Below are 18,304 nucleotides of genomic sequence, written 5' to 3' on the forward strand. Positions count from 1 at the left end.
GTGACTTCCTCGGATCAAATTGGAATTTAAGCTCCAACCCAGGAAATGGGTGCTTATCTTCAGGCAAAATGTCAGACTTCTTTTTCTGCCTCTCCTATCTGGGATGTGTTGATAGTGCAAAAAAAAAAAAAAGCTTATATTTCCTTATATTTTTGCTGCATTTCTGGTGCCCACTGAATTCTGGTGTTCACTGAATTTCATAAACATCATTTCCATTTGCCATATGTTCTCCGTGTGACCCCTACCTAGCTCCCAAACATGTGAAGCTTTAGGTTTAAATCATGTGCTGAATGTGTTTCCTGTTTTTTCTTATTTTTTTTTCAAATTTTATTAGTGTGTGGTTTGGATGATCTAATGGGAAATGGCTCTGCTTCAGCCTGTTCTGGGGGATTTAGGGTGGTCTGTTGTCAGCTCAGTTATCAGTGGAAGAGTTTCAGCCTTTAGTGAAGTCAGAGGTGGGGAAATTAAGGTTTGGGTCATCCCAGGTGGGAAGGTGGAACCCCAGGGCAGGGGCTGGGGGTTTTGGAGAAGAGACCTCATGGACTGGGGGGAGCTGAACCAAGCAGTGGAAAAGGATCTGAGCAGGCTCCTGCTGTTGTCCAGTGGCACTTTGAAAAAAGCAAATAAAAGTCATCCAAGACAGCCTCGCTGCCTGCAAAGCAGATTGACAAGAACAAGATTTAATTTGGTGTCTTAAAATATCAGCATAACCAACATTCCATTTGGATTTCCTCTTTCAGGTGTTGGAAATTTGACTGAAGGCGACGTATCATGCACTGGAGAAGGTAACAATTCTTTAATCCTAATTCTGATGGGTTGGTGCTAATTTCTCTTTGTTCTTAACATCATTGCATCGAATGTCAGAATCTCCTTTGTGTTGTTTGTGCTTTAGAGAATTTGTCCTGGAGTTTCTCTGTGCCCTGACAGGGGGTTTTGATTTCCCCTTTTAAAAGAATATATAAATCTGCATTTAAGTGTGTATGTTGCATTTATGCAATTCTACATTGGAAGGTTTATGGGGAATGTGGAACAATTTGCCTTCAGCTATTATTGTAAATGGTAAATTGTAAATTATATGTATTTAACAGGATGTATAGAAGCTATAGAGTGACTCTCTTTCAAAAGGAAATTGATATCTTGTTATCAATAATGTTTCAGAGTTGTTTTTTCTGGTTAGGCTTTTATTGTTCTTGTCAAGAGATTTTCAGAATTGGTGTTTAATTAATCATTGAATGATTGACTCTGCAATTGAATTAGTCAAAAAAACCTGTGGCGTTTCTGAAACTCAAATTTTCTTAATGGCCTCTCAGTTTGAATGTCAAAGGGAATCAATCTTGTTAGTGGAGAGGTGGGTTTTGTTCTCCAGACCCTGAAATTATCTGGAGGGGGTTTTTTCCAACGTGCTTTTAAGTCTGAACAATGTTGTTTCCAAAGGAGAGCAAGATGTTTTCAGAGCTTACAATTATTTGAGAAATGAATGTTGTCTCAGTTTTAGATGTCATTACTGTATCTGTTCAGGGAGACTACAGATGGTTTCTGACAAAAATATTTAATTTCTTAATTCTTGGGAGTTTCTCCTTAGTCCTGGGGGGTGTTCACAATGAAAACTGGAGCTGGAGATCAAGTAAATACTCTCATTCAGCCTGGCTCTCTTGGAATGTGCTCTCTTGGTGTGAGGTTTTCAAAGACAGCATGATAAATCCTGTGATAGATCCCTTTCTAGTCTTTCTAGTGGTCTGAAAGGAAAAGCTTATTTCTTAATATAAAAGATAACTTTGAATAATGGACTCCTCATCCCTTTGGACAGTACTCCTAAATTAGCCTCAGAGCTCCTTTTCAGGTGAAATCTCATTTCCAGGTTCCCCACAGTAAAAAGGAGATGCTGATCCCCATTTCATGTGGGAAGTGTTTTCAATCTGCTGATGAAAAGTACTTCTGAAGAGTTAGGCAACCTTGATTAATTGAGCCTGAATAAGAAGTGCAGGATCAAATCTCAGGATATTATTTTTAGGCTGCAGCCTTGTGTTCTGCATTCCAAATCCTTAAATGCCAGGTTGATAGGAAGTGTGGAGGACTGGAGCAGACAGTTCTGGGCACGCTGGTGATGGTTTGCAAATGCTGACACCAGCCCAGCCCGGAGGATGGAAATTGCTTTCTGTTTACAGAGCCTTTAACTCTTGGGTAAACACTCCTCATTAGTGAGGATGTGACTGGAATTTGGGTTAAATGCCTCCATTCTGGGGCTGCCTCAGAATTTCAGTTTTTCTATTTCCATCCATTTGTACTTCTGCAGTTCTTCAGTGTGTAACTCCAAACTCCACACTCAGTGGGAGCTGCTGCTTCCCCATTTGGGGCAGACACAGCAATTCCTCTCCAGGCCTGGCAGTCAAGGACCCCTCACTGCCTCAGGGCCCAGAGATGGGAACAGAAGTGAGTTGGGGGAGCAAACCTGGGGTCAGTGACTTCATTAGCTGGAGCTGGAATTGGCAGATGAACCCCCAGAATGCAAATGGACCAAACTTAACAAAGTGTGCAAACCCTGACCCATCATCCATTTTTGGGTGCAGCCCCTGGGGGGTTTGTTTGCCCAAAATTGACACCTTCAATAAATAGAGCAGCTTTTTATTGCCTTAAATCTGTCTGGCCTCTGTTTTTAGGTAGCCCAAAAGGCATCAGTGGCATTGGGAGTGAAAGGACACTGGAAATAAAAGCAGATGTGGGGAAGCCCTTGGTGAATGGGAGCCATGAGAAGGTCAGCAGTGCCCTGTGGGGTGTTTGGGTCTGGGAATGGCCCCACAAGGCAGAATTTGGTTCCTGTGTGGGGAGTGGGAACAGCAGTATCCCCCAAGCTGCTGAGGTAGCCCAAAAAGTGAATTTTGTGTGCCCAAAGTCTGCCCCTTGCCCTGGTGGCAGCGAGCCTTGGGATCCAGAGCTGTGCTCTCAAGGAGCAAGCACAGGGTGGTTTTTAGGGAAAAGTGGTCACACACTCTGCTGTACTTGACAAAATGACACATTTGGGGACTGCAGATTCAGCTTTTATGCATATTCCATCTCTGGGGGTGGGCAGGAGTTTCTCTCCCACGCTCCTCAGCAGCACATGAGCCTTGCTGAGTCAAAGCCAGGCCCTGAGGAAGCCAAGCTTGGGCTTTTGCTTCTGCTCTTGTGGCTCAAAGCTGCCTGTGCTTGACCAAAGTGACTCCAGGAGTAGGGATCTGAAAGGAAACATTTGTGCTTTGCAGTGGTATAATTACAAAATTCGACTTGATTACCTGTCCAGCTAATTAAAACAGTGACAGCAGTCCTCTTAGAGTTGGTAGCATCTGTGCTTTGTGTCCCACAACCAGGCTCAGAGTGCAAATTTAATTAGAATTATTACCAGCAGACAACGCACATTTGTGCTGGAGAAATGTCCTCAAACTGAATGCTCTGGAACAGGAGATTCTGGTGGGCAGAGTCTGCTTTTAGGGCCTGGTTTGGCAGGATTGGGACTGCTTTTGTCCACGGGCAGCTTCCCCTTTGCCTGGTGTGTGACTGCTTGTGTCTGGCAGCTCTTGGCTCAGCTGGAAGTGCTGGGGGTCCCTGTGGGAGAGGATGACTTGGATGGGCACTGAACTGCCTCCAACATGCCATGTTTAGATCCCTCCTTCAAAGACAAGGGTTGTTTGTGATCTCCAGGCATCCTTCTGCTTCCCAGGGTCCTGAATTGTCCTCCTTCCCTGGCTCCTCACTGTCAGATGTGTCTGCCACCACGTCCTCCTACTCTTCCTGATCCTCTGAAAATCTGCTGTGTCCTTTCTTTTCCTCTGTATTATCTCCTGCTCCCAGCCTGGTTCCCTTCTCCTGCTTTTCACCTTCTGGGCCTCTCTGCCATCCCTTTCCTTGGCTGCTTCCTTCTGCCCTGAGCCCTTGGGCTCCTCGTGCCACCCAAAAATTAAAATATCAATAGTTCTGAAGTAATTTGATGAAGAGAATCCCCAAAACTGCCACTTTAGGGTGGTTTAAGCTGTGTTTTTAGAGGATGAGCTGGTTGCTGCAAAGTCAGGATGCTCTCTGAGTGAAATGGCAGCTTATTGATACAACCCTGATTGTAATTAGTTATTGCAGAGTCTGAGTTTTGCTTGAGATTTGGAGTATTTGGGGTTTTTGTTTGGGTTTTTTTGAGTAATATTTTTGAGTAATATTTGGGATGGAGTCCTCATGACTTGACTTTTCACCCTTTTCACATCACGATAAATAAATACTTGGACAAAACTTAGGATAAATTGGAGTTCAGTCACAGGTGCCTGGGCAGATCTTTCCCTTGCCAAGAGATTTTGGAAGCACAGGTAATTACCAGGTGATAGCTCCAGGGATGTGCCTCATTTCCAGCATTTCACAGGATTTCCTTTCAGAGTATGTGTGAGATGTGTTGCCTGTGCTCCCTGAGTGGGAATATGGGGCTGAAATGACACCAAGGAACGTCTGGGAAGGGAGCAAGGCTGTTAAATCTGCAATCTGACACAAGGCACACTTCAGCACGAAGCAAGTCTGCCCTTCTGCACTGGTTTGATATTATAAAAGAGATTATTGTGGCCTTACAAGAAGGTTAAGATGTGGTGAAGTTTAATATACTCTGGAAATAGTCCTGCTAAAGCCCCTGCAGCTGGTGATTGATGAGGCAGGTTGTGATGGGAGCTCTCAATCTTGTGTTTGTGTGTGCAAATTGCCATTTCCCAGCCTTTTCAAGGTTGCTAACTTTATCTTGTGGTGCAGCCCATATTTAAGGATTTCATGTTGAATTAGCCTTTGATTAAGGGCAAAGGAGCTTTGATGATAAAATGCCACTACCAGTGGTTCTGTGGACTGGCTTGGAATAACTTATCCATCACTCCACGGCTGAGAACACGCTGTGGACACGAGGGTCACCCTTTGAGGATTAATTTTTCTCAGATAAACAGCTCATGGCTGTTGGATGATTATGGTCAGAAGCAATTAAACTGCTCATTACTACACTGAAGAGTCACTAGACTGAGTTTTGAGCCTCTGCCCAAACAGCTGGGTCAAGATGGCTCAGCCTGGATTCCAAGGTGTTACTGAGTGATAGGAGTTGCTGGGAGCTCTGGTCCTGCCAGTTTGTTTTCCCTATTTTTTTTTTCTCCCTATTAACTGAATTTCTGCCCCTTTTAGGTGAGTAACTCAGGCAGCTGGCAGGTCTGTGCAGTCCCCTGTAAATATGTATTTTCCAGGTATTCTGAAGAACATTTCACAGCTGGTTCAGGTTCCAGGTGTCACTGCCTGTTTCTGATCCTCTGGGCTCCAGATTTCCATTTTTCTGCCTCCTTTTTTAATTCCTGCATGGCTGTCATCAGCTCAGCTGAGAGACTGGATGAGCACAGTGTGAGGACTCATGATGCTCCTCATGGCTGGAAAAGTGGTGGAGCCTGAAAGCCAAAGCGTGTCTGAGATAAATCCCTATTTAATAGAAAAATAAAAAAAGCCCCCCAAACACCAGTGATATGGGCAACTGCTGTCATGAGCACTGCTTGAAAGGGATGAGAAACTGTCTTATGGAGGGATTAGTGTAGTGAGGAATAAACTGCTGAATCACTGGGAGCGAGGGGGAAATAGAGAGTGGAGAGGCTGTGTGGGGAAAAAATAAAATGGCTGCAGGAATTCAATTAAAATCACAGTGGGGTTTGCTGCTGGAGATGGAGCACCCGTCACGCCCCAGCTGGTGGTGCCTGTGCCCCCAGGGGTGCTCAGTGAGTGTGGGGCTCCTGAGGAAGGCTGGAGTGGCAGTGCTGCAGCAGGAGAGCCCCTGTTCCCCCCAGCACAGCTGGCTGTCAGGATTGCTGCTCACTCCTCAGGCTCTGACCCTTTTCCATCGATTATCCCAGGCCAGAGCTGTGGTTTGTCCTGCAGGCTGGGAGAGGAGCACCCTGTGGGAATGCTGCTGGGGCTGTGGGGCTGCAGATCAACTGGGTGGGGGGGGTTCATGGTGGTTTTTTCTTGCAATTATTTGGATTATTTCATCATTTTGGTTCTTTGAGGATGTGCTTGTGAAGGGCTGAGTGGCTTGAATGGCCACCACTTGTGTCATCAGTGATGGCCACAGTGCCAAAAAAACCCCAAAACACCCCTAAAAGCATCTCTGTCCTCAAGGGAAGGACACAAAGTCAGGTTGGATTTTAGTCAGCTGCAGTTCCCCCGTTTCCCTTGGTTTTCAGGGAGTGTTTCTTGCTGCAGGTGGGACAGGAGGGATGGCTGTGGCTCTGCCCGTTGCTGAAATGGCTCCTTTGCCATCAAATCTTGTGTGAATCGTTTGAAATGCCTTCAATGTGCCCTCAGCAATTTGAAATAGCATCAATTAACATTTAGGAAATTAATTTCCGACTCCTGGAATATTAAACATTTACTTTACAGATGGAAATGAGGTGTACTGAATGTGCATCTCTGGTGCCCCTTTTAACCCACAGCCTCATAAGACAAAAAAAAAAAAAGCTAAATTGGCAAACACAAAGGTTTGGTTCAGTGCTGGGATTGTGGCACGTGGAATTATTGCTGCCAGGTTTGATACTCCACCAGTGGCTTTGAAGTCTTTGCTCAATTCCAGGCCAGGCTGGACAGGGCTTGGAGCAATCTGGGATAGTGGAAGGTGCCAGGGGTGGAGCTGGATGAGCTTTAAGGACCCTCCCAACCCCAGCCAGTCTGGGATTCTGTGATACTGAGGAATTAGGAAACCCCAAACCAAAGCAAAGTCTGGGTGAAACACCTGATGCTGCCAACCCCTCGTGGCTCACTGGGGCACACTTTGATTTTACTGCTCCTTTTAAAAAGATTTGATACCTCAAAATAAGCAACTCAAACAGAAAAAAAGGCTCTTCAGGAAATCTCTAATTCAGATTAATCTTTGTGGGTTAAAATATTCAGTCTAATCTTTGCTGTAACTGATTTTGTCACCCTATTAGTTACAATAAAAATATTATAGATGTGTTTCTGCATAAAATTGTTGGAGTGTGAGTCCCTCAAATGTTTCCCTGGTTTCTCTGTCTTTATGTTGGTCTTGGGTGAAAATTTGCATCCCTTGCCCCCCTGGAAGTGTTTGGCAAATGGATTCCTTGCTTCAAAGGATCCATCTGCCAACTGAAGGGAGGAGAAAAATTCCTTAGGGTCAATTTTGAACTTTTCTTTGAGTTTGGATCTCAGGACAACTGTGAACCTGAGAAACTTATTGAGAAGGAAAACAAGAGGGGTTTGGTTTGTTTGATTCATTCAAGCTGATCATTGTCCCTGCTTATTCCATTTTAAGAACAACATCTTTAGCTCCTTATTTGCAAATACACATTTTGTTTGATTTCTCCTAAAGCTCTTTTTAAATTATTGATCTGCCTGTACCATGTTGCAAATTCTGGTGGTTTTTGATTTGGAAGGGGTTTGTGGAGGTGCAAGTGCCCTGCTCAAAGTTTTCTAGTAAAAAGTTATTTTAGGATTTATTGAGTGGCAGCTGTCCTCAATACACCATGTGGCACAAAGAAGGAGCTGGAATCTGACTCACTTTTTGTCTCCAGCCTGTAATTCCTTCTGCTCTTTTCCCACCACTTCAGCTCCCTCACCACTTGTAAATCTTTTAGGAGTTATCACTTCAGTCTCACAGCCACTATTCCCATTCCTCCTCACTCCTCCTGGCCCTCAGCTCTTCCCCGTGTGCCTGTTCCTCTTGGAGCTGTGTTCTCCTTTGTGCTGCTGACTCACTGCCAGCTCTGAGCGTGCAGAGCTGTGCTGCTTTCCCTGCCTGAGATCTGGGTGTTTCCAGGGTTTAACTGCCCACTGTTGGAATTTCCAGAACGTGGAGCCATGCAGGCAGTAACCTGCATTTCATGCACTGCTGAAGTTAATGGGAATTTGGAGCAGCTTTTTGGTGCCCTACTTCAAAGCAGTTCAAAGATCTCTTATTTCCTCATTTTCCTCTTAATCTTCGTTCCTCTCATTCCACAAGAATTATCACAACTCTGCTGTATCACCTGCTTTGATACAGCAGATCTTATCCTCAGCACAGTCCTTGAAGTCTTTTTTTCTTCCATAGGAAGCAGACGGGGGGGAAAAAACGTTTTCATGCTGAACAGATGTGTCCTGATTCTTTGTTTTTATTTAGGTTTTGCCACAGTCTGTTATCCTAGAATTAAAACACCTCATCAGAAGATGATGATTAGAGCTAACTCTGTTTTTTCCCTCCCTTTAAAATGTCACTAGAGCATCTCTTTCACTTTTTCTTGGTGACTTCTTTGGCAGCCCTGGAGCTGCAGTGGGCTGTGCTTTGTTACACCCTGTAACTCGAGCCCCCACTATTGGCAATCTCATATTGGTAATTCCTTTTGGAACAGCTACAGGAATATTCTGTTTTATGCATCAAGACCTTAAACTGTCTGATCTTCAGCTTTCCAGCATTCCAAATGCCTTGGGTGTGCTTGGGGCTGCCTTGCTCTGATGTCACTGGGTGGAAGATTGGTCAGTTAGGGAGAAATTCTTCTCTGTGAGGATGGTGAGACCCTGGCACAGAGGAAATGTGGCTGTTCCTGGATCCCTGGCAGTGCCCAAGGCCAGGCTGGAGCACCCTGGGACAGTGGGAGGGGTCCCTGCCATGGCAGGGCTGGCACTGGGTGGGATTTGGGGTCCCTTCCAACCAGACCTTCCTGCAGGTGTTGTACAGATGTTGGTACCTGACAACATTTCACCTGCAGGTTTTCAATTTGCTATTTTAGTCTGAACTCCATTTCAAAGCAAGGTGTAAGTGGTTTGTTTCAGGGGGTCTCTGCCCATATTTCTGTTCTGAGCTGTGAACCTGGGCTCTCTCTGAGTTCCCAGCAGCTCAGGACCACGAGGCAGCATCACCACCAACCTCAGGCAGGAGCTGAGCTTTCTCTCACAGGGAGCTCCCAGCTCTGGGCTTTGCTGTGGTTTTGAGCTGAGCTCAGCCTGGCTCCCTGGGCTGTGCTCTGTGCAGTCCCAGCTCATTGTGGCTCTCAGACCCAACGTGGGGCTGGCTGGCTTTGGGCTTTGCTCAGGAATCAGCCCAGGAGCTCCTCTCACCTCTGCTGCATTTCTACCTCTCTGTCTTCAGAGCTCCCTGCAGCTTGCTGCAAATCACAAATTGTCCCTGCTGGTTATGCTGCCCCTGGCCAGGGTCCTGCACTTTGGGCTGGTTTTTGAGACCTTCCCCCCCATTTCCTCACACCCCCTGTTTGCCATCTGCATTTTAGAGATGGTAATGCATTCCAAGTATTTTTATAACCCTTTATACCGTTTTTTCAACTCTGTTAATTGCACTAAAGTTAGCTTTCTGCAACAACACAAAGTGCTTGCAGTCTTTTTTTGTTCTGTTCCAGCCTGTAGCAGGAAAAATCACCACTTTCCAGATGACTTCCATTTTCCTTCCTGAGCCATTTTCGTGTAATTCCGCATTCCGATGCGCTCTCGGCACTAAAGCTCTTTATGCTGTGGTGTATTTTTAACTAATGATGTGTCACTGTACCAGCTTGGCTTTTCTTGTATCTATTCTGTAAACAACTAAAGTTCCTTTTGAGGAGGAGGAGGAGGAGAAGAAACGGTGCCAGAGAGTTACAAGTCGTGCTCGTCTCCGTGCGAGCAGAAGAGATCAGACTGGCCTAGCACCAAATTAATTAAATGTTCCATTTAGTGGAAGATGTCAGTGAGGAATAGATAATTCTTCCCATCTGAAGTGCTTGGCTGGAGATGAGGAACATCTCTGTGTGAGCAAGAGGCCTCTGAATGTTACACAAATGTCAAAGCAGGAGGGAAAGTTCTAAGGCTGAGCCTTTGCTGGGGAATTTTATCTCCTGGCTGGGTTTTCTGCTCCCACTTTGCCATTCCGAGGGGCAGCAGCAGCAGGGGTGGGGATTGCAGGAGCCAAAAGCATCAAAGGGTGCTCAGAGGAGTAATTCCTGTTAGGGGACTGCAGAGCCAGCTCCAGCAGGGATGGGAGAACGTGTGGATTTAAATGATGAATGGGCAGAGTTGCTGGTACATTCATATTTCATGAGCTGCTAATTTGAGGAGAGAAGGGTAAACCCTCTGAGATTCAAGGGACTTGGTCAGAGTAAAACAATGCATTGACAAGAAGGTTTTTTTTATTCTTAGCAAAGTGTAGGAGGAGGCTGCAGTGCTCTCCTGTCTGTAATTTTCTGTCGTAATTGAATATAGCTGTAGTTTCAGAAACTTTATACATCCATAAAATCAGTGTCCTGGAATATGTCTGCTCCCTGGCAGTGCTGTAATCTCCCGTGCTGTGCAGCAGGTAACTTTAATAACCATTTCCTGATGTAATACTGCCCTCTGCTTAAAGAATGCCAAACTTCATTGCAGAGTTGTACACTTAAACCTAAACATACCTGAGCAAAACTATGAGTGGTTTTGATCCAGGTTTTGTGTTATTGGGGCTGGAAGGGGTTTGTGGGTTGCAAAATGGGAGCACTCACTGGAGCAACTCTATTGCAGGTGTATCATTTTGCATAATTTCTGGTGGTATAGGTTTCTCATTAGAGCTATAAAAATAATGTGGTTTTTTTTGTTACTCTGCTGTAAAATGCTTATATGACTTTAACTTACCAGAGTCCTGAACAGAGGTTGTTTGATAAAAGAGTTAAACTAATTTAGGAATCCATGAAAATCAAAATGTCTCATTTTGATTAATCTGCTTGAATTAAATGTCTGAAAGGTGAAAAATGGTTTGCTTGTCTTGTGATGTGACTTAGTGCACTTCATCCTGCCACTGTTCATCAGACATGGCTTTGCTCAGAGCCCCTGTAAGCACATTTCCTGTGGGACAGCAGTATCTTAAATTACTCTCCTCACAGAGGATGCAGGCAAGCAGTTCCCCATTTCACTTCATTTCTTTATCAGTTTATGGTCCACTTCACAGACTGCTTTACCCTGATCTTGGCTAGCTACACAGCACTGCTCTAAGTCAATATTTTGGTTGAGATTTAACTGTGCAAACCTCAGCACAGTTAAGCCTTCCCAGGATTTGGCCACCTTGATGTGGTCCCTGGTGTTTTCTGTGATGCTCTTGGCACCTGGGGCAGCCAAAATTTGACAAAATAAATCCATGGGAGATGCCCCAAGTAGGTTAGAAATGCAGAGGGAGGGCTTGAAGCAGAATCACCACAGCACAGACATGTCTGGCAGGGTTTCTGCTTCCCAACAGGAGTGAGAAACATCCACAGCACAAACGTCATCAGCAGTTTTGGGTTGTTTTCTCTCAGTTCACCACGTCACTCTCAGCTCCCTCGGTGGAGCCCCAGCTTGTGAGCACTCAGGCTTGGCTCAGCCTTACCAAGGAATGAAACCAGCTGGGCTGGGAGAGATCAAAATATTAACAAGAGAATAATCAAGGTATTGAGTCCCTGACAGCTGTCTGCACCCAGAGGGGAAGGGGCTGCTCTGGGCAGGAGGAGGGTGAGACCACAGAGCCTCATCATGTGGGGAGATTTAAATTGGATATTGGGAAGGAATTCTGCCCTGGCAGGGTGGGCAGGCCCTGGCACAGGTGCCCAGAGGAGCTGGGGCTGTCCCTGGATCCCTGGCAGTGCCCAAGGCCAGGCTGGACAGGGCTGGGAGCACCTGGGATGGTGGAAAGTATCCCTGCTGATTCAGAATTCCTTTCTCATAGTCTGGAGTTGGTGACACAACAGTCAAAGCTTGGCCTTCTGTATAAATATTAGATGTGATCCGTTCTGCTTTATTAAGGAAATGTGTTTGGCATTCTGGTGCAGGGGAGCTAACTGTGTCCATAGTGAGTGCATAAATTAGGGCTGCCTTATGCAGCACCACTAATTTATGCACATGGAGGTTTGAAAATGTTCTAGACATCTTTAGAAGGGTTGTGTGGCTTTGGTAAGTTAAAAATGGCAGAATAACTGAAGAATGTGCATTTATCTTCCCAGAGGATTCCATGCAATTGCACTGGAAGTAAAATACTGAGAAATGCATGAGGTATTTAAGGTCAAGAGTGCTTCAAGCCCTCATCTATCAGACCTGACCAGAAAATTCACAATTTGTAATTATTGGGCTAATTTAGCATGATTTCCTTATAATGGAATGTGTGAGGATTAATATCTGGTGTTTTCAACAGAAATTGGTGAACATTTGTCTCCATGAAGATACAAAAGAAAGCAGTGAGATGTGAAAAGGTGCCAGGGGCAAGTGTGATGTCCTGTCCTGTGGGATGTGGAAAGGATAAGATGGAATTTGAGTGTACCAAGTGTCTGAGGACAGCTGCTGATGGAGGCTGGGACCAAAAGGTTGCTCTTTTTATTTCCATTTAAGTGACATCAGCCAAATAAGATGCCAAGACTGCCAGCTTTGCAGTCTGGGTGGGATTTATTTGGGGTGCCCCAACTGCTTGTGTTTGAAGCATTTTTTTCTGTCTGGAAGCAGAGTTATGGATGGGTTTGGAGCTTCCACACCAAGTTTCAGTGACTGCCTCCAAGGCATGCTGTTCTCCAGACTGATTTGAACGGGGGAATTAATGCTTCCATCATCCACGAGCACTCTCTTTTCCCACAAAGATAGTTTAGGCTTACAGAGGTGTTCTCAATATGTAATAATAGCATGTCTCGAACACACCCTTTAATTAAAACAAAGCAGCTTGAGAAGAATGAAATAAATCCACCTCTAAAATGAGTGAGTGCTCACAAGGCTTCCATTTAATCAATAGCGGCGTCGGCCGTGATTGCGAAAACTCGAGCGCGGCGTTTTAATCAGGGATGTTTTTCCTGGCACGGGGGTGGAAAATACACTGATTAATTAATTTCTATTCCTGGAAGGAGCCAGCCTCCCAGCAGAGCTCACCTGAGCAGCTTGGTGATAGGGCAGGACGCACTGAAAATGGGAAAATGGAAGAGGTCCCTGCGTCGGTTCCGTCAGAACCCGCGGCCGGAGCTGATTAATGAGTCCAAAAGAACAAATGGCAAAATTGGGTGCTGGGAGAACCTGGTGCTGCTTTGGATGTGGAGGGTTTATTGAACTTTTTTTTTTTTTTTTTGCCTGGCTGGGAGCTGTTTTACGACTTTTCTGAGGAGTGGTTTTGGTGTTGGGGCTGGTTTAGAGTGAGGAGTTTTGCTGTTTGATTTGTGGCTCCGCAGCCTGTCCTTGCTCAGCACAGGATCCTGGTGCCCACAGGAGATGGAAAGGTAACCAGCTTCCTTCTAGGAGCTATTGATGCACTAGTTGCATATAATTAGGGATATTAACAAGGGCATTATTGTGCTAATTATTATGCCTAATTACAGGGAAAAAACTAGAAAATTTCATGGCCACTTTCTGCTAGACAGAACTTAGAAGCTTTCCAGAGACTAAATACATTAATTAATCTACTGTGCTTGTTTAAATAGAAGAACGTACTAAAATATTTTCTGTTTCTTGGGGGAAAAAAGGAGAAATAAGAGTAAGTGACCTTTCTGGAGAAGCAACCTATTTAAATAAGTAAAACTAAATAAATGTAATCAGAGAAATGTTGTTTTTAATGATCCACTTGATGAAACAGCCCAACGAAAACTGCTGTAGGAGAACAGGGTATAAATTGTAATATGGGGAAGAAGAATGAAGAGAGGGAGAGGAGACAGGAGGATTTTGTATTGGCTTTGGTGGCAAAACTGGTTGATTGTGGAACTCTGGGATGTACAAGGGTGGGCTGGGAAGGACTCAGAAACCTCCCTGTGCCACTTGGAATATCCCATGGAGAAGTTGCCCTGGCATTCTGTGTTGAGAGGTGGCCAATTCCAGAGTGCAGGGCCAAAACCACTCGGCAGGACTTGGGGTTGAGGGGGTGATGCCTACAGAGCATCCCCCAAGGTCTGCGTGGGGTCAGAACCTGTTGGGAACCTCTGGAGTTTGATCTCAGTCTTTCACACTGGGAGTGGGTGGACTGACACGAAGTCCCACTGCTGAAGAGCATGGGTCTGAAAACCCCTAAAATCTCCCCAAATTGGTTCAGTGCTTTGTGGAGCCAATGAGAACTCTGACGTTCAGTGCCGTCGCTTTCCGTGCCGAGGATTTTGGGTGGTGCACAAACATAAATGCTTTTGTTGGGCAGCTGCAGTTTGCCCTTTGGCCATTAAAACCCAGGGATGGGAGTTGTGATCCACTGAGAGTGACAGGAGCTGTGGAGAGCTTCCACTGTGGGATCTGGTTATTGCCAGCTGTAACTCAGCTCCCCTTTGGTGCCGCGCCGGGCTCACGACTTCACCCTGCTGTGAATCGAGGCAGATTTCAGAGGACAAGAACTCCTTAATTTCTCTTTCTCCGAGTTTATTTGCACAAGAGGGTAAGAATTCCAGCCTGTCTGTATTACTTGAAGGAGTTGGAGCAGTTGGATCATTTATTTGATGGGAACTTTGAGCGGTGTCATTGAAGTAAGAACAATTTGTACTTCAGAGAGCTCCTCTGGGTAGAACTTCTCCCATTTCCAGCCTTTTCAGCCCTGCCACAATTGCTGTTTTCCAAGAGATCAGCGCTGTGTATTGCAGGGAAATCATCGAGTCAAGAAGATCTTGTGCTCCAACCACCTCCAAAGCTGAGCACTCCAATCAGTTCACTCAAATATTCATTAGGAGAGCAAACCCCTGCTGATTGTAATGAGAATTTTGTCTGCAGAAAGCTTTTGTGACTTGGTCTCGAGTGGTGCTTTAGACTTCTGAAGAGTCTTTCAGAATCTTGGCTTTAAGATAATCTTTCCTAAAAATAATGCAAATTGCTCTAAAAGCCTCCTTCCAAATTGGTGGTATTTTTCCAGCGGGTCAAATGGACTTGGGACCAAGACAGGAAACTTTTATTTTCTAAATTTTGGGGTTTTTTTTAGGATAAATACATTTTTGTGTGCTTGCAGCTGTACTGCATAAATAGTCTTTGAATCATGCAGGATTAATTAGGACAGCCATGTCCTGACTAAATTAATTGGATCATCTAAAAATTTACCCCTTTTTCTTGAAAGCCATTCTGAAAAAGTAGAGTTTGCAGAATATGTAATTCAGTCTGGAGGCAGAACGTGGCACAGAGAGAGGGAGGCTGCAGTGAGCACTTTCTTGTTTGACTGCCTTAGAAAAGCTGTCACTTAAAAGGCCCAGAAGCTGCCAAGAAAAGTTTGTGGAATCTCCAGTCTCACTTTTTTGTCTCAAAAAGGGCTTTGAATAAACCTTAACTTTCTCTGACAGTGAAATTTTTGTGACTGTGACATTTCCTGGGAGTTCTTCTGGAGTGAATCTCCCCTTCCCTGCTGTGTCAGCCCCAAGGGAGGGGTGAGCACCCGGGGACAAGACCAAAGGCTCACGATGCAAATCATAATTAGAGCTAATTAGAGAGTGGGACTGCAGATGGAGGAGAAAAGGGAAGCTAAAAATTTGGGGGTTGTGTGTAGCTCAAAATCCCAAAAAAGTTAAAGGTCTGGAAGGAGCAGGAGTGACCCCTGGAGCTCCCACCTCCACATCTCCGTGCACTGTGGGGAAATGTTTCTGAAAATAACAGTAATGAAAATAATTGTGCTGGTTGTGATATAAAGTGTGGGAATGGTGCTCATTGTCCATCCCAGCAATCTCCATTTTAGCTTGGGAAAAAGACATTTGGCAATGCCAGAACATTTCTGTGCCTTGCAAGGTTTCGAAAGGAAGTGGAAGTTTTCAGTGCTGGACAGAAATAATGGAATTTCTGGAACAATAAAATTCTTACATGAGAAATGTGTTTTACCTACTGGGAATAGTGTTGGGCTCCCCAGGACTGGATATTTCCCCTGACTGACAGTCTGGGGCTGTGCTTGTTCATGGACTGGAGCCTTGCTGAAAGAAGCAAAATTTCCAACTGGCCTCACTGTACTATTTGGTTTGTGAGTTAAAATAGGACATTTTGAGTTTTATTTTGGCTTTGGAAATGCTCAGCAACTGCTAAAACTCAGGCATTAAGGGCCTGAAATGTTTCTTTGCTAATGTCTTTTAAGACTAATGCCTGGAAATGTCTGTAATTCCCTGATAAGTTTTAAGGGAAATGAAGGTATTAGGAAAAAAAAAAAAAAAGAGGGAAAGCAGTGTCCTTTACTTGTATAATGCAGAAGTGTCAATTAAAAGATGGCAGCTTCTGGAATGAGAATGACATTGCCAAGAATTTTTATAACTTACTGTATTAGTGAGGGCTCAGAAAGCATTTGTCTAAAAACGATGAGCTGTATGTGAAAGCTTTCTGGGAAACGTGAGGCTTTTCCATTCTATTAAATACCTTTTAGGAGGGGTGAGTGCCTCAAAATGTTTGTCCTCTCTGAGCTTAAAAGGCTCAGCACATCCCCCTAAGTTGCTGTGTTTTATGTTATTTGTGTGTGTGCATCCCTCTCTCTGCTTTTCCTGAAATTATGTCTATTTGTGTCCATAAATCTCTGCTGCACTCGTGCCCTAATGAACAAAAAACTTCCTGCAGTGCCCTGTGAGTTAGAAAATCCCCTTGTCAGTCAATTATCATAGCAAGGGCTCGATGTGGGGGTTTTTTGTTTCTTTATTACTTACAGAAATGCATTTGAAATGGCTTGAAAATAAAATATTAATCCATTTTCTTTTCAAGATGCAGCCCTCTAGTCTGGTGCAGCCCAACGTTCGTTAGAAATAATTTGGGTATAAATGGGATTGTACCAGAATTCAGCTCAGAGCAGTAATTACAAATAAAAGCTTTGGTTTCACTCAGTGCTGGAGCAGTTGTTAAAACCAGAGCGTTGCCAATCCCCAGCATTAGCAGGGAGATGATTAAAGCACATTAAAGTTCATTTCAAGGAAGTTCTGGCTCGGGGTGAGAGCGAGATCTGGAAACAGCAGGGAAAAGGCTGAACTTGAGTTATTCAGGATGAAGAGCAGGGGGAGAAAACCTAATATTTGACAGGACATTTTCAGGAGGGCTTGTTAAAAATGGGGTAAAAAGGACAAAATTTTCTTGGGGTCAGTATGGGTTTGTAGTCTTTTAATATATATATATGTGTGTGTGTGTATTTTATATTTAAAAATTAGTTTATTATCATTTTTAATACTTTATTATTTTAAATGTTTAATTTTTCATATTTATAATTTTATTTTTTTATTCATATTTATATTTGTAATAATTCTTCTATTATTTATCATAATTTTATTTTGGTATTATTTTTTACTTACACTATTTTTATATTTTTTTCCTCTCTATACTTAGAATTTTGCTTGGATAGCAGAGAATGTTTGTAATCCAGCATGTGAGGAGGTGAGGAAAGGAAATAATCCAGTTTTTTTGTGTATGTGTGTGCACACAGACCAAACACTGAACCATCCAAAGTAGTTTATTGACACAGCTGGAAAAAGCCAATAAATAGTTTAAATTTTGTGCCTATTTAGCAAAAAATCTGAGTCACTCTCTGGAAATACTTCATAAAAATGTGGAAATAGAGACTGTCACTCCCATCAGTGCTTCCAGGCTTGTTCCAGCATGCTGTAATGTGTATTTTTCTTATTTAAAATTATTTCCTTGAACTCAAAACAGATCCTCTTTCCCCTGTTTATCACCATTCCAGCCCAGGCACATTTTCATCCTGAATTTTGGTATTTCTGCTCTTTGTTTTGGCAAGCAGCAGGGATGCATTCCCCAAAGAATCTGCAAAGGGTCTCTGGAGGAACTTTATTCTTCCATTTTGGTGCATAAAAGTTCACAGAGGAGATAACCCTGAGCCTGAACTCTGCATTCAGGGCTGTATTTTCACAGGGAAGGAAGATCTGTGTCAATAAGCACTAATTACCCCCCTGACAGGCAGCAACCCCCCAATCTGTATCCATTTAGGCTTTCTGGAAGCTGTTTTTTCTGCATAATCCATTTTCCGCATTTATTAACCTATAAATACATTTTTATAAATCTCGATGACATTTGGGTATTTTATTAACCACAATAAATGCCAGGGAAAATTGAATTAAGAAAGCTTGTAATGTGCTTTACTACCAGTTTTCAAATTTTGCTGAGCTGTAAATGGTCCTGCTTTATATCCAGGATAAATCTGTTGGAGGACTGCAGGAATAATTCTTTCTCTTTGTTGCCAGAGGCCCTGACCTTTAGGTTGATGGGTGGTTTTTAACAGCTTCACCTCTGTCTTGTTCTCTCTGCCTCTGGAGTAATTTGATTATCTGCCTCCAGCAGTGTTCCAGCAGATGTGAAACCCTTCAGGTGATGGTACAAAATATCTCAGAGGGCTTGGAGGGAGCTGGGCAGAGCTGGCACCACCAGGATCCCACAGACACCTTGCAGAACACAGGTTTTGCCTTGGATT

The 18,304-nt window shown here is 44.0% G+C and overlaps 1 protein-coding gene across 1 annotated transcript in view; it reads left to right on the top strand.

Moving 5' to 3' along the window:
• The window catches only part of LOC132332460 (contactin-4), a 278,899-nt gene that overhangs the window by 37,781 nt on the left and 222,814 nt on the right, over nucleotides 1–18,304 (top strand). The window contains exon 2 of the mRNA XM_059856845.1: nucleotides 741–785. The gene's annotated coding sequence lies outside the window, so the exon portion shown is untranslated. The remainder of the gene's footprint in view (nucleotides 1–740; nucleotides 786–18,304) is intronic.

The sequence above is a fragment of the Haemorhous mexicanus genome, chromosome 11, assembly GCF_027477595.1.
Source record: "Haemorhous mexicanus isolate bHaeMex1 chromosome 11, bHaeMex1.pri, whole genome shotgun sequence".
Classification (NCBI taxonomy): Eukaryota; Metazoa; Chordata; class Aves; order Passeriformes; family Fringillidae; genus Haemorhous; species Haemorhous mexicanus.